General features: G+C 43.9%; 1 pseudogene; it reads right to left on the bottom strand.

The window, feature by feature from the left end:
• Positions 1-338: 338 nt before the first annotated feature.
• LOC132481949 (nuclear RNA export factor 2-like) overlaps positions 339-24101 on the bottom strand; it is a 39529-nt pseudogene continuing 15766 nt past the window's right edge.

The raw sequence follows: 24101 nt of genomic DNA, 5'->3' as shown, positions 1-24101 counted from the left end.
TTTTATAAATGGAAAAAAATTGTATAAAAACCCCACTTATTTGTGTTAGAAGGTGCCTCGTCCTCGGGGAGGAAGGCAGGGACGTTCAGGCCTGGACCTACTGGCTCGTGATTGGGGCAGGGAAGAGCAATGGAGGACACACGACATACAGCTTGCAACAGCACTCTTTATTATGAAACCAAACAGCAATCGTGAGTGGGGAAAAGACACAGGACAGCCGACCCTTCAAGTGGCTATGTTACCTGGCCTACAACGTAACTTTGGATTCTTGGTCAGCCAGGCCTCCAACCCCAGGCATGGACGTGGCCTGCGGCTGGAGATAAAAGATGATGTGGATGAAGACAAGGATGGCATCCAAGGGCTCCTTTTAGGGGATTTCTTTGAAGGCCTCCTCTGGGATCTTGTCCTCGGTCTGGAGAGAAGGGGTCGGAATGTCAGAAGAGCCCGCTCCCCAAGTTCCATTCCCAGGACACTGACCTCCACCTTCTTGGCCCCCCTGAAGGCCCAGAAATGTTCATCTTTACCCCACTTGATTCCCAGACCTCACCTTGAGCATACTGCAGACCTGACCAGCTCTGGTGCAGTTCCATTCGTTGTCCTGAAGGCACCTGCAGTGGGAGAACAACAGGTGATCTCCATTAGTACCACAGTACAGTCACGCTGACCATGCAATGCCACCGCTAAATGTATGCCACTTTCTTGCTGGGACACATGTACCAGTATGAACACTATGTGTAATGACGAAGAAAGACCCAGTGAAAAGCAAACCATCTATCACTAGCATTCATGCCCACTAGAATTCAAAACAGAAAAGTAGAGCTGGGCTAAAGAACAAGGGAATTCAATATATACTGATTAAGAAAGATGTTCAAGAAAATAACAAATGAAAAATTCTAAAGTACAAGTCTCCCAGCATCTTTTATTGAGATGTAATGCACACACCACTTTAAAGTATACAAATCAGTGCTTTTTCGTACATTCACATGATTGTGCAACCACCACAACTAATTCCAGAGTCATTTTACCACCTCAAAAAGAAGCTCCTTAACCATTCGTGATCACTCCCTATTCCTCCCCGTCCCCCAGACCCTGGCAACCACTAATCTGCTTTTGGTCCCTGTGGATTTGCCGATTCTGGACATTTCATACAATATTTGACTTTTTGTGACTGGCTTCTTTCACTTAGCATCATGTTTTCAAGGTTCATCCATGTCATGACGTGTATCAGAACAGTATTCTTTTTTATGACTGAATAATATTCTACTTTATGGATGTACCAAGATTTATTCATCCATTCATCAGCTACAGGACATTTGGGTTGTTTCCACTTTTCGTCTATTATCAATAATGCTGCTATGAACGTTCCTGAACAAGTTTTAGAGTGTACACATGTTTTCATTTCTCCTGGTAGGATACTTAGGAGTGGGATTACTGGGTCTTATGGTAACTCCGTGTTTAACATTTTGGAGAAGTGCCAAAATGTTTTCCCAAACCACTGCACCCTTTTATATTCCCATCATAACACATGAGAATTCCAATGTCTCCACATCCTCACCAACGCTTGTTATCATTCGTTTCACTAATTAAAGCCACCTTAGTGGGTGTGACCTGGTAACTCACTGTGGTTTCAATTTGCATTTCCTTGATGACTAACGATGTTGAGAAGTTTCTCATTTCCTTCCTGGCCATTTATATGTCTTCTTTGGAGAAATGTCCATTCAGAGCCTTTCCCCAGTTTAAAAACATTGGGGTGTTTGCCTTTTTATTGTTGAGTTACAAGGGTTCTTCACATATTCTTGCCAGATATGTGATATGCAAATATTTCCTCCCATTCTGTTGGTGGGCTTTTCACCTTTTTGATACTGTGCTTTGATGCTCAAGAGGTTTTAATTTTGATGAAGTCAACAATTTATCTAGTTTTTTTCTTTGGTTGCTTGTGCTTTTGGTGTCATATGTAAGAAATGATTGCCTAATTCGTGAAGACTTACACCTGTGTTTCCTTCCCAGATTTTTATAGTCTTAGCTCTTACTTTTAGATCTTTGATCCATTTTCAGGCTAGGTTCGTACACGGTGTGGGAGTCAGGGGTCAAAATTCTTTGGTTTGCACACAGATACCCACTTGTCCCAGCACCATTTTTTGAAATCAATATTATTTTCCCATCAGATTTTTTCAGCACTCTGTCTGGTTGATCATCAGTTGACCATAAATGTGAGGGTTTATCTGTGGACTCTCAGTTCTAGTCCACTGATTCATACACTGTCCACAGGCCAGTACCACGTAGTCTTTATTACTGTGGCTTTGTAGCAAGTTTTGAAATTGGGACGTGTGAGTCTTCTAACTTTGTTCTTCTCTTTCGAGATTGTTTTGGTGCACTTCCAAATGAAGTTTAGGATAACCTTGTCAACTGTTGCAAAGAAGGATTCTGATAGGGACTGCGCTGAACCTAGTTTGCTCTGGGTAGTACTGCTATCATAATAATATTGCCTTCCAACCCATGAAAATGGGGTGTCTTTCCATTTACTTAGGTCTGCTTTATTTTTTTCAACAGCGTTTTACAGACTCTGGAATATGAGATTTGCACTTCTTTTGTTACATTTGTTTCAAAGCGTTGTACTATTTTGATGCCATGGTAGCTGGGCTTGCTTTCTTAATTTCATTTTCGGTTGTTCATTGCAAGTACATGGAAATACAAATAAGTTTTGTATATCGGTCTTGTATCCTGTAACTTTGGTGAACTTGGTTATCAGTTGTAGTAGGGTGTTTTGTTTTTTTGTTGGTTGGTTGGTGTGCGTGTGGATTGTCCTGGATTTTCCATATACAAGATAATATCACTGAGCATTATACTATCTTGAAAACCCTTTACACATATACTAGTATGATACCTTTTTCATGGGCTCACTTTTATTTTCGGAAGCAAAATATTCAAAAAGCTATTTTTCCAAATTGCTTTCGAGTTTCCATGATTCACTCCCCTACCGTTCCAACCCAAACTCATTCCCATATACACCCAGCACTCACTTCTGAGACCACTCAAGTTTCATCCCAGACAGGGTGGAGAAAGCCTGCACCATCTACTGCTGCTCCTGGGAGAGGGAGGAGGGTGTAGGCATTGGGATGGAGAACACACTCTGAGTCTCACTGGGGCTGGCGTCCCTCACAAACAGTTCGTCTTTCAAAATGCATAGACTGGAGGATAAACGGGCACTCAGACAACTGGACAGATGGACCACCGCACACTCCAAACAACGATCCTGCTCCCACTGCCACTCAGCAACTACATTCCTTCCATACCCCTGCTGTGTCTGTCTCCCAGGTTCCATAACTAGTACCTCTGCCCCTCCCCACAGAGCCCACCTTTGGAGAGACTGTCTACCACCTTCACTCGATTAATAGGTTTATCCCCAACCCACGGGCAATTTCACATTTACCCTTTACCACAGCCCAAGGGCTGGATGCTCTGATCCCCATTCTCGGAAGAAGACACTGAGTCACACAGAGGTCATGTGACTTGACCAAGATCACACAGTGAGTGAGTGTTGTGTCAAGGAGAGAACCCATAGGCCGATTTCAGAGCCCATGCTCTTCTTAACCACTAGGCTAGACTGCTCCTGGGATCTCCCTGCTGGCTTTCCACAATACTGAGTAAACCTAAGGTCTGCACCACCACATTCCCATGCCCCTGAGCCCAGGCGGGGATGTGCATCCCCACCCACAAAAGGGCTCTCACCTGCAGTAGCTGGCAGGGGTAGTGATGAAGGTCCGGGTGAAGGCACGCACACAGTCCTGAGAACTTCCTTCCACTTCAACAGCAAACAAACAACAGTACCCCTTAGAGCTGCACGTGCTCTACACGCTCACATGGTGTTGCCCAGTCAGGGTATGACTGGACACTCATGCTGAGAGGGCAGCTGTTCACGGTTCCAGGGTGTCGGGAGTGGGGAGGGCAACTATAGGAGCAGTCTGCGCCCAGTGACAGGGTCCCTGACAACCACTGCACAAGTTCACGGGATGCATTTTTCACAGCCGCCCAAGAGGTGGATACTACTACCCCATTGCGCAAATGAAGAAACTGAGAGGTTAAGCAATGGCCCAAGTTCTAAGAGCAAGGATCTGGAACGAGAGCCACCAAACTCCACAGCCTGTGTCCCCAACACCCAGGGTGTGCAGGGCAGACAGGCGTGGACACACCTCAGACCTGGGGTGTCTGTGGGAAGACTGAGGGCTAGAGAACACAGGAGGAAGGGGAAGGGAGGGGAGGGGAGGGGAAGGAAAGGAAGGGAAGTAAATGGAAGGGAAGGGAAGGGGTCCAGGAAGCTGGGTGGTTCTGTGCGTGAGCCTGGCCAGGGGAAGGCAGCAGTGGGGCATCTGGGGTGGGGGTCTACACACACCCACCTTTCTTGAACACCCCGCTGACGGAGAAACAGAGCATCATCTCCTGAAAGGGAAGAGCCCAGGCACCCAGTCACCACCTCCACCTCCTACCCACCTGTGGCTTCTTGGTCCCGCCCGAGGGAGGACGCAGGCGCTCACTGTCTGGAACCACATGTCCACCCGAAGGAGCTGAAGTCATGCTGAGTCTTGGGCAACACACAGAGGGTGTGCACAATGACACGTTTTGTGTGCTTCAGCAGCTGGACCCGTAGGTCTGTGAAGAGAGGGGAAGCGAACAAAGGTCAGGCGCTGCCACGCCCTGGGCCCTATGATTGACCCCTTCACTGCCCTTTCCCACCCAGTCTTCCCATCGCACACTCACGGGGGTCCTTGAGGTTCTTTATATTCCTGCTGTCCTTGAAGTACTTGCACAAGCTGCTTCTAGGAGACAAAAAGGAAGAGTGGGTGGTGGGTGTGTGCAGGAGCTGGCCTGTGTCTGCTGGGGAGCCACACGACCCAGGAGCAGAGTCTGGCCTGTGATACTCACGGGGCTGGGTCCTCAGAGTGGAAGGGAATTGTCAGGGAGGAGCAGGCCTCCTCAAGATAAGCACAATGGATATGCGGTTGGTCTCCACACTCATGGATCAAGTAATACCTGAGGGAGAGTAATGAGGACAGTCGATCTCTGTGGTCTGGACCTCAAATGAGACTTGAGAAGTCCGATGAGCAGACCTGTGCTTAGGTCTCCTCAACTCTCCTAGCCCTCCTCCCCTTGCTCAGATTCCCAAGGGTACTTACTGCTGCAGGAATTGCAGGACTAGACTCTTCAGTGTCACAGAGCCTATATAGCATTCCTGGAATCAAAAGGCATTTGAGATTGTGTGGCTGATAAGGGATCTGTGGCTCTCCTGCAACTCACCAAATGTTGTTTGAGCCTCTTCATCACCTTGCAGGGCTTTATTATGTAGGGAATGTCAACGTCAATGATAATTGGTGAGGGTAACTCCTGGCCATCCTGGAGAAAGGAAGAGGAAAACAGGAGTGGAGACCAGGGGAGTGGCCCTTGATGACTGGGAAAAAAGTTTGGTCAAGTAGGGTGAGGGTCAGAGGTCAGGTGTGAAAGGGCGGTGGAAATTCCATGGGAAAGCTTACAGTAGATGTCTTCATCATGAGGTCTTGGAAGTCTCTAATGTTATATGCAATTTGTGTGTGTGTGTGTGTGTGTGTGTATTTATGGGTATTTTTCCAGAAAGTATATCCATGTCATTTTCAGGAGTCCATGTGCCCCAAAATGGTTAAGGGTCTGATGCCAACATGTACTCTAGGCAAGAACCAAAGGGCTTGAGGGCAGGTGCAGAGGTCACCGACATTAGTAAGAGACAATGATTTTCGTAGGCACTTACCAGGCATAACAACTTTGGGAAACATTCTCTGATGGCCCTGTCCAAAACCAAAAATAGAGAAGAGGTGGTTGATAGTTCAAGGTTGCAATGCTTCCTTTGAGCTAAAACGCTAATACCAAAAACAGAGATCAGTGTGTTCTGGCCCATCCAGCAGCCCCATTTGCACACCTCTGCTTCTGATTTTAAGGGTTTTTGGTCCACTTCCCTGTTGAGCACTGAGTATCTGTCATCGTACTGTGTGAAAGGCACTGTCTCCTAATCTCGCTCAATACCTTCACTTTAATATTCCTTCCCTCCCAACCTTCCTCTCCTTCCCGTGGAGAGCTCCCACCCAGACTACCCAGATTCCGTTCTCCAGTGCCACAGGGGCCAGTATTTCAAACCCATGCTGCAGGGCTACCTTCCCCTCCCTTCCTTCCTCCAGGTCCCCATAGTTCTCCATAGTGGCTAGAATAGAACTAAGAATAGTTCTAAGAATCTTAGAATGTAAAATTATACAGCCACTATGGAGAACACTATGGAGAACGTAACGCACCGCTGTGGGTCCCTACCTGACTTCCAGGGGCTTGGCTGGCAGAGGCCACAGAGTAGAAGGATGCATGTGACCTCAGGATTCAGGTGCCCTCAATCGTGAACTGTAACCGAGAGAACTGAGCCTCAGGAGACCACAGCATGTCCCATGACCATAGAATATACACGACCAACAGCCGAAGGGTAGGTGCGGTGTTCACATGACAGCAGGTGCTTTGCCTGCCATGTGACGGTAGAGGCCACATCCCTGTTGACTCAGGGATCTGAAGATTCTGGTAGGCAGCAATCTTCACGAGATAGAGATGGCTGAGCCTGATATGTGAGCAAGGGGGATATGTGACCAACCATAGCATCCATACGACTCTCAGAAGCAGGTCACCTTTGTGACTTGGAGGGCTGAGGATTCCACATGCCACTAGCTCGTGAGGGCCACATGACAGGATGAATCCACATGATGGGCAGGGTTTAGGAGTCTGCCATGCTCTAGCGACTTGAAAAGCTGGATCTACCACATGATCATAGTGGCAATAGGTCCAGAGAGACTACATGAGCTCAGGGTTTAAGGGCTCATGGTGCTGACATGGCCAGTAGGTCTGGGCCTGCCACATAACTGTCTGGGCCTGCCACGTGATGGCCGCATCCACGTGACCATAGCCTTAGGAGCCCACGGTGCTCAAAAGCTGGGTCAGCCTCCTGAGTGTAGCATAGTGACAGTAGGGTTCTCCCGGCTGCGTGTTTCAGGAGGCCGTTCTCTTCATGAGAGCTGGAGATCTGAGATTGCCCACATTCCTGGGCTTCCCGTTGATGGTGGTGCCTCCAGACGTTCTTCCTCAGAACACAAGCTGGCTTCACCTGCCCCAACCCCTTTTTATTGTGCTAATGTGCTTCGTTCGTGTGCTAACTTTTTCCCTAATAACACGTGAAATTTAACACATAAATTAACACATAGCAATGGACTAGGTCCTCCCTAAATCCATAAACATTGCCATATTTTAGAGTCTACTTCAAAAACCTAAGCGGTGGGTACAGGTAAGATTTGTTGCCATAATTTCATGCAAGTCTAAGAGAAATTAAAGCAAACTCAATAAGTGAATTTTAGCTGTTAATTTGAAAAAAAATGTATATAATGATTACTATGTGTCAGGCACGTTAAAACGTCAACTCCTTTAATAGTGGCAATTCTATCAACTAGGTACTATGATTATTATTCCAGTTTTCACAGATGAGAAAGTGGAAGCACAGATGTGTTAAGTCACTTGCCTAAGTGGTAACTGAACCTATAGGTGCCAAACCAGGGTTTACTCCTAGGCACCCTGGCTCCAGACTTTGTGTTTGGATCACCCACAAGAGCCTCCAAAGAAAATTAAGAATAATTCAGTCTTCCTTATTCAGACTAAGCGGAAAGGCATCCACAGTTACTGAAAAGATGAGATCATAGAGGACCTCTTTAAAGTGCCATTTAAATAATTTCCAGTACTACCAGTAATTAGAACTAATCGTAGCTGAAGCCAGTTAAGGCCGTTGGATTCATTTTAAGGTATAAATATAAACTTATCCTTAATAAGTGAAGTATATGTGTATATAAAAGGTGGTATAAAATGCTAGACGTTAGTTGAAAACGTTTCCTTCTTTTATTTTTAAACACCCTAAAGATAAATATTGCAGATTTTATGGCTCTATTTCTCTAAAGAGAAATATTGCAGACTTTATGGCTCTTTACAGAATTCCAAAAGTTAAAAGTAAGCAGAATCTGAATTAGATATTACTGCACTTATATTTTGTTTGCATCTGCCTAGAAAGGACAGAGAAAGGGAAAGGAGAATATACAATAGAGTTTTGGGGGTTTTTTTAATGGCAGTTTTACAAACACCTCTTTTGCTGATTTGTGTGGAAAACTGAAGATCTGTCTGTATATCCAAAAGAGATTTGAAGTGAACTTGCGTGTTTGCTGGCTTAGGCAAACTTAATGCTATACAAGCAGTGGGATTATTTTGCTGGCACCCTGCATCGTGGCATGGCTACATAAATAACCTGAAGAAAATACAACAGACCAAATTTTGCACCATGGTTAAATTTAATATACTGGTAAGGATAACAGACTGTTTGTAGTTGTAAGCCTATTGAAGGAAGTAGTGATTTTTTGGAGTGACTCTGTTTGGGCACATTGGTGTTACTTAGATAATTTTGGAAAATTATTTATGGGACAAATGTAAATGCAGGGTATGAAAATGGAGCCACGTGTTTTCAATAGAGCCTATTATGAAACCTCAAGATGGAATTAGGAAGCTTCTGTATACAATCACTGGATGGAATCCGCCATCAAGACCTGATGGCTGTCCCAACTGTAGCTTCTGTAATGGAGAAATCCACTAATGGTGATTGAGGTCAACTTCTTTCACCAAAAGGCAAACCCTGGAGTTCTAATTATAATTTTCTTGTGAAAGGTTAGATATTCTCCTGTCAGAACTAATGGTCGTATCATTTATTCTTGCCCTGCAATGATTACCAGGAGCTATTTTAGGATTAAAAAATATATTTAGTTACACCAGTGGGTGCCTGTCAGCTCTTTCTTACATACATTGGGGAAGGGACGCTAAGGCTATGGATAAACACCTGTATGAACACAGCTTATGTGAGCTAGGCCGTTTAGGCACTGCACGTATATCAGGCACTGTGTCTGTTTAGGTGAGGCAGGCTGATAAGCTATTCTTCTTGAATGTTGTTTGGCAAGGTTTACTGGGAACAGCTTTTACTTCTTTTATATTTCTGTTTTGGGGTGGACGTTTTGGAGGTCAGTGCTAGTGGCTTTGTTTAACACAGAGAAATGGGAAAGGAGAATAGGAGACATTTGTGATGCTGCTAAATTAAACATAAATACTCAAATGCTTTTGGTTCAAACACAAATATGTACAACTCAAGTAGAGGTCCTAAGTGAATTTACTTTCACAAAGTAAAATTGACTTAATCTGGTACCATTATCCAAGAGAACTTATCAGATATTGCTGTACTTTTATAGAAATGGTAATCGAAACATGTTTTTCTTTGTTCCTTTAAGAAGCTCGTTAATTAACTAGAATTGACTTTACTGTCAGTGCCAAGCAATGGGAAAGAAGAGAAACAATTGTAGATAATGCTCCCTGTCAGAGTACTCAGTGTGCTCCCTTCCCCCAGCCCAGTGTAAATTTTAACAGCTCTAGGTGATGAGCTCATTCTTGGGGACTACCTCAGCGTTGAAACAGAAAATTACATCCACAGTGAAAACTTCTTTTGAGGCCAAAGGATGATAAGGGGCGAGAAGGCAGGGATCCCTTTCACGGTTTTTGCTCATAAACTATGTCATTTGTGATGGTATGATTCTCTGGTACAGTCTGAAAATCCCTTCCGGGTGAAGACCATTTAAAAATTAAATAAGTGTGTTTCCAGGCTTTAAAAATTATTAGACAGGGAGAATTGAAGTGGTCCTAGCTTGGCTCTTATTATCCACTCATTGTAACTATTTTTTTTGCCACAATCCCCAAATAATTCTAACTATAGTCTTTGAAAGTATTGTGATATGTGATTTTACGTAAACAGCCACATTGTTTTCTTGTTACGATATCACACTGCCATCTACTGCTGGTTGACATGTTCCCATATGATGTAAATGAGTGACATTTGCCAGCTTTCTTTTTTTATTTTATTTATTTTATTTTTTTTTTGCGATATGCGGGCCTCTCACTGTTGTGGCCTCTCCCGTTGCGGAGCACAGGCTCCGGATGCGCAGGCCCAGCGGCCATGGCTCACGGGCCCAGCCGCTCCGCGGCATATGGGATCCTCCCAGACCGGGGCACGAACCCGTATCCCCTGCATCGGCAGGCGGACTCTTAACCACTACGCCACCAGGGAGGCCCTGCCAGCTTTCTTTAGGAAAGAAGCAGGCTTTGAGGACTAAGTCATATCAATGAATTCTGCATTTTCATCACATCACCAGATGATGTTTTAATTATCTAATTCATGTAGCCTGTTTGGGTCCAAAGATCATCTAAAATGTACATGATGCTCTACCTTTTTCCCCCCACAAAATCTGGAAAAACCTGCCATATCATGGGCTCTCTAATAACTGAGAGGCACTTGCAATTGGTAACTATCACTGGATTCTGAAATTCTACTTTAGTCTAGTGTATCTGTTTTTATATGGGACACGTTGATGCAATTCAAAGTCTCCCAAATAGGGAGGAGTATCAAGATGGTGCAGTAGAAGTATGTGGAGCTCACCTCTCCCCACAAACACATTAAAAATACCCCTACATGTGAGGCAGTTCTCACAGAAAACCAACTGGAAACTGGCAGAAGATCTCCTACACAACCAAAGCTGCAAGGAATATCTCTACATATCCAGGAAGGACAGAAAAAAAATTTTAAAGGCATGAGGACGGTCCTGGCACCGCTGGGAGAGATCTGTAAAGGAGAAAAGGTCCACATAGGCAGACCCTTGCCCCGGGGAGCCCCCTTGCCTGCTGGAAAGGCCGCTGGGAGAGATGGAGGGGCTGGAAAAGCCTAAATTCTGCTCACAAGGAGTGCATGCATGCTGGCTTTCTAACAATCAGGGCAGAGAGAGACAGGCACTGGCGCTGCTGCCTTGCTGCACTCCCCAATCCAAAGCACACACAAGGTGGTGGGGCCACAGATGCACACAGCAGCTGAGCATTGAATCTTAGGTAGACAGGTCCAGGGAGAGGACCTGATCTAGATGTGTGGAGACAGACCGCAGGGCCTGGGGTATGGTCTGGGCCAAACCAAGGAGCCCATTGTCAGCCTGCACATAGTGGGGGCAGGTCCTGCCACAGTGCCCATTATCAGTGTGCACACAGTGGGGGCAGGTCTGGCCATGGTGGACTTTGCCAGCACGTGTGCCAGATGGCGCCATGGAAAGGCAGAGCAGCTGGGCACTGCATCTCGGTTGGATGGGCGCTGGGCAGGAGTATGCAGTTGTTCATTTCACGGTGGGAGCACACTGGCCCCGCTCACTCTACACCATAGCTTGGTGCCAGATCTGGAGCTGACAGGTCCTGGGAGAGGTCTGACACAGAGGCAGCCCAGGTTCCAGGCAGTGGCACAACCACCTCAATTCCTGCAGCCACAGGTCCCCGGCCCCCAGCACCAGCCTACTGCACACCACAGCCCAGCACTAGGTCTGGGGTGAACACAACAGAGAAAGAGATGCAACCATGGGCGGCTTCTGGGCAGAGCCATGGATGCCTGCACTGGAGGCACATAGGTTTGCAGTGACCACACGGACCTCATTAGCTTCAGTGGTCACCTCCTTTGCATCAGGGCATGGGCTCAGGGGCAGTGGAACCTGACTGAACCTGACCCTCAGGGCTTCTGCTCCAACAGCTGGGAATCAGACCCCAGCCCCAACAGGGCTGTGACAGCCATAATGCAAAGAGGAGGCCCCAGCCAAGAACCAGTGCAGGCTCTGGTCAACACAACTTCAAGCACACACCCTATCAAGGGAAGAAGGGCCAGCACACTTTAAGGAAATACGTGGCAAGCACCCACACCAAAACCAGCCCTTGCACCAAAAGTATTGGACTCATACCGTCTACAGAGGGATCCTCCAACCTAAAAACACCCCTTCAAGAACACAGTAGATAGATGCCTGTCCTAAATTCAGAGACGAAGAAAGTTAAGTAGAAAGAAAAACAGAGATACTATTCCCAATAAAAAGAACAAGAGAAATCCCCTGAAGGAACAAATAATGAAGGAGACCTCACCACTTTACTAGACCCCAGATTCAGAAAGGAGGTAAGGAAAAGGCTAAAGAAATTAAGGAAGATTATTGATAGAAATGCAGATCACTGCAACAAGGAAATAGAAACTGTAAAGAGAAATCAATCAAAGTGGACAATTCAATTGCTGAGATAAAAAACAAACTAAAAGCAATAAATAGCAGACTAACCAAAGCAGAAGAATAAATAAGTGATCTGGAAGATAGAATAATGGAAATCACCAAATGAGAACAGCAGACAGAAAGACAAATTTTTTTAAAGTGAAGAAAACATATGAGATCTATAGGATAATATAAAGCATGCGTAATATGCATAATCATATGCATAATGGGCACAGTCATATGCATAAAAGGGGTACCAGAAGAAGAGGAGAGAGAAAGGGGGATAGAAAATGTATTTGAAGAAATTATGGCTGAAAACTTCCCAAACCTAAAGAAGAAAACCGATATCCAGGTACAGGAAGCACAGAGGGTCCCACACAAGAAGAACCCAAATAGGGTGACAGCAAGACGTAGCATAATTAAAATGGCAAAAGTGAAAGATATAGAGAACTACAAAGTCAACTGGAAAACAGGGTTTAAAATGGCAGTAAGTACATACTTATCAATAATTACTTTAAATATCAGTGGACTAAATGCTCCCATCAAAAGACAGAGTGGCTGAATGGATAAAAAAATAAAATAAACCCAAGAACCTACAATATGCTGCCTATAAGAGACTCACTTCAGGGCACAAGACACAGACAGATTGAAAGTGAGGAGATGGAAAGCTATTTCATGCAAATCGAAAAAACAAGAAAGCGGGGTGAGCAATATACATATCAGACAAAATAGACTTAAAACAAAGTCCATAAAGACAAAGAAGGACATTATGTAATGATAAAGGGATCAATAAAGAAGAGGATATTACACTTGTTAGCATATATACACCCAATATAGGAGCACCTAAATATATAAAACAAATACTTACAGACATAAAGGGAGAAATTAACAGGAATACTCTAATACTAGGAGACTTTAACACCTCACTGACAACAATGGACACATCTTCCAGACAGAAAATCAGTACGGCAACAGAGGCCCTAAATGACACAATAGACCACTTGGACTTAATTTTTACCTACAGGACACTACATCCCCCAATAAACAGAATACACATTCTTTTCAAGCGTGCAAGGCACGTTCTGTAGGAGAGGCCACATACTAGGACAGAAAACAAACCTCAACACATTTAAGAGGATAGAAATGACTTCAAGCATCTTTTATTACCACAATGTTATGGAACTAGAAATCAACCACAGAAAGAAAAATGGGAAAAGAACGAATACATGGAGACTGAACAACATGCTACCAAAAAACCAGTGGGTCAGTGATGAAATCAAAGAAGAAATCAGGAAATACTTCAAGACAAATGACAATGAAAACACAACCTTCCAAAATCTATGTGATGCAGCAAAAGCAATTCTCAGAGGGAAGTACAAAGTGATTCAGGCCTTCCTCAAGGAACAAGAAAAATCTCAAATAAACAAAAAGAGAAAAAGAATTCGAAAAAGAAGAACGACAAAATTCCCAAAGTCAGTTCTTTGGGAGAGATCAGAGGGAAATAATTAAAATAGAGGTAAAAATAGAAAAGATCAATAAAACCAAGGGCTAGATTTTTGAAAAGACAAACAAAATCGACAAACTTCTAGCCAGGCTCACCAAGAAAAAAAGAGAAAGGGCCCAAATAAACAAAATAAGAAATGAAACAGAAGCAACAACTAATACCAGAAAAATACAAAAAAAAATAAACTCACAAAAACCAAAACACATAAGAGAATATTATGAACAGTTATAGGCCAGAAAATTAGACAACCAAGAAGAAATGGACAAGTTTCTAGGAATATACAGCCTGCCAAATTTGAGTCAAGAAGAAACAGATAATTTGAACAGACCAATCACTAGAAGTGAAATAGAATCTGTAATTAAAACAAAACAAAAACTCCCTGCAAACAAAAGTCCAGTACCAGACAGCTTCACCAGTGAATTGTACCAAACATACATAGAACTTATACCTATACTTCTCAAACTCTCCCAAAAGGTTGAAGAGGAGGGAACAGTCCCAAATTCATTCTATGAAGCCACCATCACCTTGCTACCAAAAGCAGACAAAGACACTATCAAAAAAGATAATTACAGGCCAATATCTGTGAAGAATATAGATGCAAAAATCCTCAACCACATATTAGCAAACCGAATCCAACACTACATTAAAAAGGATCAGACACCGTGATCCAGTTGGATTCATTCCAGTTGCTCTGATAGCCTTATGGGAGTTCCCCTGTATGTTATTTGTTGCTTTTCCCTTGCTGCTTTTAATATTCTCTCTTTATCTTTAATTTTTGCCATTCTAACTACAGTGTGTCTTGGTGTGGTCTCCTTTGGCTTGACCCTGTTTGGGACTCTCTGTGCTTACTAAACCTGGATATCTCTTTGCTTTCCCAGGTTAGGGATGTTTTCAGCTATCATGTCTTCACATATGTTCTCTGCCCCTTTCTCTTTCTCTTTCTCTTCTCCTTCTCAGACCCCTATAATGCAAATGTTAGTACACTTGCTGTTGTCCCAGAGGTCTCTTAAACTGCCCTATTTCTTTTTCTCTTTTTTCTTTCTTGTATTCTGCTTCAGTTATTTCTTCTACTCCGTCTTCCAGCTTGCTCATCCATTCCTCTGCGTCATTTCATTTACTGTTGATTCCGTGTAGTGTATTTTTCATTTCAGTTATTGTATTCTTCTCTGTGTGGTTCTTCTTCATATTTTCGAAATCTTTGTTAAAAACTTCTCACTCTGTTCATCCAATCTTCTCCTGAGTTCTTTGAACATCTTTATGATCATTACCCTGAACTCTTTATCAGGTAGATCTCCTATCTGCACTTCACTTGGTTCTTCTTCTGGGGTTTTATCGTGTTCTTGGTTTGGAATAGATTCCTCTGTTGACTCATTTTGTCCAATTTTCTATTTTGTTTCTCTGTATCTGGTAGGTTGGCTATATTCCCCAACCGTAGAGAAGTGGCTTTTTGTAGGAGACGTCCTGTGTGTCCCAGCCGAGCTCTCCCCTCTGGTCACCAGAGCTACATGCTCTAAGGGTGCCCCCTGTTAGGGCTGCGTGTGTCCTTCTGTTGTGAACAGCACACTACTGTGCATGGTGTGGTAGGTGTGCCTGGCCCCTGTTCCAGTGGGTTGCCAGGCCCTGCCTTGTGCAGAGGCTGGTGACCACTGGCGAGTGAGACTGGTTCATGAGGCTACTGGCTGCAGTGCCTCAAGAAGTCCCGGGATTAGCGCTGGCCCACTGGTGGGTGGTTCTAGGCTCTGCAGTGGGTGGTGGTGGGGCTAGAGGTCCTGTATGTAGTGTCAGCCTGCTGGTGGGCAGGGCCAGTTCCACATGGCTGGCTGCCGGGTTTGGGGGTGTCCAAAAGCTAGTGTTGGCCCACTGTTGAGTGGGGCTGGATCCCAGGGCAGTTGGCTGTGGGGACCAAGGTGTCTTGGAACTGGGGTTGGCCTGCTGGTGGGTGGGGCTGTGGCCCAGAGAGTCCTGGAGGTAGTGTTGTCTCGCTGGTGGGCACAGCCAGGGTCCTGGGTCTCTGACTGCTGGGCCTCGGAGTCCTGAAGCTAGTGTCAGTTTGCTGGTGTGTGGGGCCAGTTCCTGACATAGCTGGGTATGGGGTCTGGGGTGTCCCAAGGCTGGCTTCATCCCACTGGTGAGTGGGGCCAGATCCAGGAGCAGCTGGTTGAGGGGCCTAATGTGTCCCAGAGCTGGTGCCAGGCTGTTGGTGTATGGGCTGGGTCCTGGTATGCCAGGAGGCAGGGCTGTGGTGGTTTTTGGGCTAGTGTTCCCAGAGGAATATTCCTTTCTACATATTTACAAATATGTACACTAACAGAAGATGTTCTTTAATGTTATTACATTTTTATAAGAGTGAATTTCTTCTAAAAGCTTGAAGCTTTTTTTTTTTTTTTCTGCGGTACGTGGACCTCTCACTGTTGTGGCCTCTCCCGTTGCGGAGCACAGGCTTCGGCTCAGCGGCCATGACTGACGGACCCAGCCGCTCTGCGACATGTGGGATCTTCCTAGACCGGGGCACGATCCCGTGCCCCTGCACCGGCAGGCGGAATCTCAACCACTGCGCCACCAGGGAAGCCCAGCTTGAAGCGTTTAAAGATATTCCATATTGAAATTTAATGGTGCTCTTTAAAGAAAATTGTTGCTGATCATAAATGTTGACAATTTTCTTGCTTCTCATCTTTCATATCTTTATGAACTCTGTGTTGTAAGTTTACAGAATGGTAATACTTGATAAAATTGTAACTATGAAGAATTCATTCCCTTCTAGCCAAACTATCCTGACACAATAATATCAAAGTACGATAGTAAAGAAAAAGCTTTGCCAAAAATTTGAGAAAGAAAATGAGATTTAAGTATGCTACCATGGATGCCTTTGTGGTTCTTCCTAAACTTACTGCAGGGATGAGAGCTCTAGTGCTTTGTAACTACCCATTCACTAATTCAATGTAGGTATTTCCTGAGTAGAAGTATTTGTTACCTGGAAAGACATAGTAGTTGAAAACCGTTTGAGCTTGAGTACTGTGGGTATTATGCTCATATTGATAATTGTGCTTTCAAATGGGGCCTGAAGGTGACATTTTTGTTTACCTATGCAATATACATTCCTCATCTTCCTAACTGGTCTCAGATTTTCATTAGTGCATTTCCTCCCTCATACAGTCTCATGTTTGGGGGGAATTTGACTGCTAGTTCCAAGGGTGAGACCAGAGTTACTCTAGATCTCACACAATAATCCTATGTCCCTAGCCACAGTCATTGGTTCAAGATTGGGCCTGAGTCTTTATATCTTTGAGCCACTGGATCAACTAACCTAAAGTCTCCTCTACCTCTGGGCTCTCAGTTATATAAGCAAGTATATTTCCTTATGGTATACACAAAAGTGGATTTTACTTTCTGTTACTTGTAACTTTGTTACTGCTATATCTGTTTTGAAGATATGTTATTAGGTGAATGTAAGTTCAGAATTTGTAATCTTAATACATTTTCTTTTATGGTTTGATAGCAGCCTTCTTTGTTGCAATTGCTTGATGTCTATTTTGCCTGATAGTAATACAAATTAACCACATTCCTTTCAGTTTTACTGATCATTGGTATTTTTTACCATCACTTTATTTTCATCCTTTCTGACAGTCTACTCTACCTGCTTCATAACCTACTGAAACACGTTCATAATGCCTGTATTAGACTGTTCAGACTGCCACACAAAAATACCACAGATAAGTGGCTTAACAACAGAAATTTGTTTCTCACAGTTCTGGAGGCTGGAAGTACAAGATCAAGGTGTGAGTCGGGTGATTTCTTCTAAGGCCTCTCTCCTTGGCTTGAAGAGGGCCATCTTCTTGCTTCTTTTTCACATGGTTGTCCCTCTGTGTATACACACTTCTGCTGTCTCTCTGTGTGTCCTGAACTCCTCTTCTTGTAAGCACACCAGTCAGATGGGATTAAGGTATCCCCTAACAGCCTTAAATTAACTTAATCACCTTTTAAAGGCCCTATCTCCAAATCCAGACACATTCTGAGGCACTGGTGATTAGGGCTTCAGGATATGAATTTTGGAAGAACACACTTCAGTCAATAACAAAACCTAATGTTAAGATGATGTTATCATAGAAAACAAGAGAGCAGAGGCAGGAGCAATGATGCGGAGCAGGCAGGAGGATGGCATGTTAGGCTTTCATTTTCCTGTAGCTTCTCCAGTTCCTAAAATCCTCTAATGGCCAATGAATCCCAGGCCTTTGACTGGGAAACTTGCATTGCTACTACCTCAGCCTGGACCTAAAGGACGGGAACGAGTCATCCACACTAGTTAAGAGCTCACAGCTTAAAATCTAACACTTTCCTATTATCAGTAGATCTGCTGTTTTCTTCCAAGATACTTGACCCTTCTTAACCTCAGCTTATTAATTAGCCACAGAGACAAAATAATTAGTCATACAACTCCAACTGTGAGAATTACGTGAAATTGAGATCTACTTCTGCACATAATCAGGGCTGTTTGCTGGGTGGAAGGTTTGGAAAGCTGTTTCCTCAGCCATTTATGCACAGCATGTTCAGGCTCATTCTATTCTAACAGCTCTATATTCTAGGTCATGCCACAGCATTATCTATGAGACATGCAGAAGGGGAAGAGTTGCATCTGTGCACTGGGCTTAGACCTTTTGGGGGCCCAATTATCTCACCAAATACCTCCCTTACTATTTAGCAACCAGAGCCACTTGCAGTTCTCTATTTCGCCTCCTAATCTTCAGGAAGACAGAGACGTTGTCTGAATTTTTTCATGGTCCTATCTTCCCTTCTTAGCACAGAGCTTGACATGCGCTAGGTGCATGAATGAATGAATAGGTGGGTGAATGATAGTTATATTCCAGACATACATGTTCCTTCTCTAATAGTTAGTAGCCCCTGGCAGGCCAGAGCCTTAGCATTATAGCTAAGTCCAGTGGTTAGGACTCAGTGCTCTCACTGCAAGGGGCCCAGGTTCGATCCCCGGTTGGGGAATTAGGATCCTGCAAGCCGTGCAGAACAGCGGAAAAAAAAAAAAAAAGATTGATGCATTCTGTTGAACGTAAATTATAACTCAGTGAAGTAGGTTTTTATTATGTCATTGTATCCCTTCCAGAATCTAGACCTGCATCATGCTCATATGTGGAATCAACCTGTATTTTCAGATTGAACGGTACAGTTGGGTTTTTCGTTTGTTTTCTTGCATGCTTGTTCTTTTGGGTTTTTTTGTTTGTTTTTTGTTTTTTTTTGTTTTTGCCACAGCCAAGAATATTCTCAGGATCTCCTGACTTATACATCCACCCACATGCTCCCCACCCAGATTTTTCATAGGCTCCGCAAACGACATGGTCAAAACAGAACTGTCAGTTTACTGGCATTGCACCGAAGCTGGTCCCCCGTTCATTTCCCCAGCGAAGAAAACCGCCCTAACCCAGCTGCCAAAATCCACATTCCAAGAGACACGCTTACTTCCTCTCTATCCCTTACCACAAACGTGGACTTCATCAACAAGTTCAGTACTTCCAAGATACATGTCATTTCAAACCCCATCTCACCCCTTCCATTGCTACGACTGTGGTCTACGAGACTGTAACCTCTCACTCTCATGCATGTCGTAGACTCCTAATCTTGTCTCTTGATCTTACAGTTGCTCTAGTTCAGTCTGTCCTCCAAGGAACATTTAGAATGAGCTTTAATAAAGTAGATTATAATAATAAATTCCCTTCCTTTCAGAAAGCACCCATCATAATAAGATCAAAAGCCAGAGTCCTTACCATGGCCCACAGGACCTTCTGTTATTGGGCCCCTCCTACCATTCTCATCTGATTTTCTAACGTTGTCCTCCCAATACACACTGGCATACAAGCTGTTCCCTAAAACTGCCAAGCTTGCCCATATCTTAGGGCCTTTCATCTTGCTCTTCCCTCTGTCTCGAGGGCTCAGCTCCGATATCTTCCCACTGCTGACTGTGTACTTCTTGTTATTTGAATATTAAATCTAAGTTACACCTTCAGAAAATCCTTCCTTGCCTTCCCCACCCTAGTCATTCTCTGTCACATTTTCCCATATTATTTTCTTAATGGCTTTTAAATCTTGAGTGAATGAACCCCTGTAGAATGTGAGCTCCATGAGAGCCATGACCCTGTCTGTCAGGTTCTCTGATTTATCTTCAGTGCCTATTACAGTGCTTCACATATCATTGGTAACCAATAAATATTTGTTGAATGAATGAATGAGTGAGTGAATGACGTAGATTAAGCACGCTAAGTTGTGAGGACTGAGGCATAGTCTGGGACATGGGATTTGGGCGGATGGGAGAGTGAGCTCAGGTGTCTCTGAAGCAGCAGTTTTGTTTGAACCCATGAAAACTGTGGTTGGAAAACTGGGTAGAAAGGACATGATAATTGAGGTAGTGCTTCTAGCTGCCTTGGGTATGAAAGTGTAGCATATGTTCTATACCAATTCTCCTTCTTTCTTAATAAAAGAATCCCACATTTATTTGGTACAGTAATGTTTCCAGTAAAAGAACATATTTATAGCCTGCTTTGCAGGCAAGAATGGTCATATGACCAACTCCTACCTAATGAGGTGATGGCAGAAGTGTTGTATAGTAGTTCCAGGAAGGTAGCTAAAAGGGAGATGAATTTCTCACACCAAGGTATTTCTCATACCATCTGTTGTGGACTGAACTGTGTCCTACTCAAATTCATATGTTGAAGCTTTAACCACCAGTACCTCAGAATGTGGCTGTGTTTGAAGATAGGGTCTTTAAAGAAGTGATTAAATTAAAATGAGGCCCTTAGGATAGACACTAATCCTATATGATTGGTTTCCTTATAAGAGGAGTTTAGGACACATAAAGAGATACCAGGGTGTGTATGCACAGAGGGACAACCATGTGAAGAAGGACTAAGAAGGAGGCCATTTGCAAGCCAAGGAGAGAGTCTCAGAAGAGACCAAACCTGTGGACACCTGGATCTTGAACTTCCAACCTTTAAAATGTGAGAAATAAATTTGTGTTGTTTAAGCTACTCAGCCTGTGGTATCTTGTTACGGCAGCCATAGCAAACTAATACACCATCAGATAAGGTTTTCAATTTTGACAGCTCATTAGAATCAACTGAGGTGAACCTTGAAGATACTGATGACTGGGCTTATCCCTAGAGGCTCTGATTCAGTTAGTTGAATCTGAGCATTACAGGGGATCCTAATGGATATCCAGAGTTGAAAACCACAAGTCTCGGAGAATAGTTTTTTGCACTCCATTGAGCAGGCTGAGAGTGATGAATCTAGCATCATTTAGAAGGCATCCCCCCATATCTCCCTCCTTCCACTGTTCTTCCTCTCCCCCATATCCCCCTTCTTTTTCTGACCTATCCAGATCTCCACAGATGGACCCAGAGATGCCCCCACCTCTTAATCCTGTTCCATATCCAAGTTCAGTCCTAATTTGAGGAACATTTAATAGCTTCAGCCCCACTTCTGCCCTCCCTGTCAAGAAAAGTGAGTCTCGAGGGGCCTCACATTCTCTTACTCTGCCTGCTAGCCAGAGCCAGGGCAGCTCTCTAGAGGTAACTTCTTGCCTCTTAATCCAATTATAAAATGGATGAAAGACATGACCAGAGGGCAAATAGGCTTAGGAAAAGCTATTCAACATCTTTAGCCTCCATGCAAATGCAAATTAAAGTACAATGAAATGTTAAACCCACCTATCCGAATGGCTGAAAAAAACAGTGACAAAACCAAATGCAGGCAACACTGGATAAACTGAGTCACTCATACATTGCCAAAGGGAATGCAAAATGGTACAGGCCATCTGGAAAACAATTTGGAAGGTTTTTCCAAACGATACATGCAATTAACATATGATACAGCAGTTGCACTCTGGGCAATTTACCCAGAGCAATGAAAATTTATGTTTACACAAAAACCTTTACATGAAGTTCATCACAGTTTTACTCCCAATACTTAAAAAGTGGAAATAGCCCAGATGTCTTTCAATGGGGGAATGGCTAAACAAAGTGTGGTACATTCACACCATGGAATCCTATTCAGCAATAAAAAGGAACAGACGATAGACACACTTTACAACTTGGATGGATCTCAGGAGAGTTATGCTGAGTGAAAGAAATCCATTCCTACAGGTAATGTACTATGGGATTCCATTTCTATGACATTTAGGAAATTATAATAGTGTTTGACAGAGTTTAGGGATGTGGGATCAGGAAGAAGGTGGGTGTGGCTATAAAGGCTAACATGAGGGAAACGTGTGGTGATGAAACAGTTTTTGATCTTGTTTGTGGTGATAGTTAGAACACCTGCATAGCTGGTAAAAGTGCATGGAATCATATGTATGAGTATTATGCACAGGCGTTCTAACACACAAATGAGTGCCTGTAGAACGGCAAAATCTGTCTTTAAAACTTTGAACTCAAGGCATACCAGAGAGAGATTTGCTTCCTTCATAAAGATATGTATATTCTCATTAGGAGAAAGAATGAAAAACGCATTTCCACAGTGCCTGCCTTAGCCCTAAGGCTGAGCCAGGCCCTGCTACTGAGTCTTGACTTTTAAAGAGCCCTTGAAGTCCCACAATATGCCATATACTTTGGGCAGGTTTTCTCAGTTTCTCCTTGGGATGGCTGTGTGACAAAAGGATCCTGAGTCCCATTTCACAGACTACAAAGCTGAGGCTCATAGAACTGACAGCACCTCTTCAGATAAGTGGCAGGATTCAAATGAAGTTACATCCCTTGCCCTAAGAAGAGGACACAGAGCAGCCTCCCTTTGAGAAAATGGGCTTCCAAGGCTTGAGAAGTGAGCATCTTACACTCCCCTGACATTGTGGCCCCATGGGTACTCACCCAAAAATCCCTCTTGACGATGAAGATGATAGTGCACATATGTGTGCACATACATTCTTCACGTTATAAACATTCATTACATTCAATTTTATAGAAGAACAAAGTAGATTTTACAATTGAATTGACACTGTGTGTATGTGTGTGTGTGTGTTTCTATATGTCCTATGGCTTGTACACTCCACGTCACAATCTTTATCTTCATATCAGACCAGAGCTTGATTCCTATCTCAGATTTAGATATGGCAGAAAAATGGTAGATACAGAGAAATTGCCACCAGCAAGTGAACAATTCCGGAAAACACTGGCTAAAACCATTAACCCAGAGCCCAAACTTCGTCCTCACTCTCCTTTGCCAAGCTCCCTGGTCAGAGCCTCAGAGCAGCAATCCTGGATCTGGCCAGCAGGTGGCTTCCACCTCCATTTTTCTTTTACAAAGAAAATGAGCGCTTGACGCCAAGAATAAGAAGATCTTGGGATGTTTTGTTTACTAAGACACTAATTATGTTTGTGAAATTTATATGTATTACTAGAGCAGTCCCATCTGCTGTTGACCCGAAAAGAACATCGAGTTCATTGAGGTATCTCCTTCCCTCCTAAGTGTAGTTTGAAGTGTCCACACTGCAGATGGGGTGACCCTCCCAGAGAGTAGGGTGTTCACCCTCCAGCCCCACCCAGCCCGTAGAGTCTGTCCAGAACTTTTCCCACTCCGTGTCTGTCATACCCTGTCCATGACACTGGACACAGCCGCCAAGACCCCGCTCTGGAGCCCCATTCTCTCTTCCACCTCCCACCAGTCCTGCAAAGCCCTTCAACAGCCGACCATTGCCAACACGCTACTGCCACCTGCTATTTCGTCTTCGTATTCAAGACCCGGAGTATATGTTTTTACCCTCTGCTTTTACACCTAACAGGTTTTTCAGACAAAACTAGAAACATTCTATACATAGGTTCATGGGCTGGGTTTTGAGGAAGAGGATGGAATTTTTTTGCTCTTTGAATTAAAGTCTTTGTGGAGAAGTTTGACCATCGAGGTACGAAGGTGCCAACTCGTGACAGTGGACTGAACTGAAGCATGAACATCGCTGAGCCAGAAGGTGGGAAGGAAAGGCCTAAATCCAGAGAGCTTTCTGGAAGCCTGGGTGGAAAAGGGGCACACTCCGGGTACAGGAATACTGAGGTATCTAGACAGAAAGTGCAGCTTCTTTCTATGCTGAATGGAAAGCTCTATGTGATTTCAACAGAAAGACCATTTTTATTTTTTATGTTTTAACAGAAAGAGTTTTTTTAAGGACCTCTGGATAAAGGGTTATACACCTATATAAGCAAATCTGGATCCCTGTCATTTATTTTTTATTTTTTATTTTTTTTAACAATTTTTTTTATTTTTTACTTTATAACAAATTTGATCAGTTATACATATACATATGTTCCCATATCCCCTCCCTTTTGCGTCTCCCTCCCACCCTCCCTATCCCACCCCTCCAGGCGGTCACAACGCACCGAGCTGATCTCCCTGTGCTATGCGGCTGCTTCCCACTAGCTATCTACCTTACGTTT

This window comes from Mesoplodon densirostris, chromosome X (genome assembly GCF_025265405.1).
Source record: "Mesoplodon densirostris isolate mMesDen1 chromosome X, mMesDen1 primary haplotype, whole genome shotgun sequence".
NCBI classification, from domain to species: Eukaryota; Metazoa; Chordata; class Mammalia; order Artiodactyla; family Ziphiidae; genus Mesoplodon; species Mesoplodon densirostris.
Note: the sequence above shows the minus strand (reverse complement) of the source record. Positions and strands in the feature narration are given on the sequence as shown.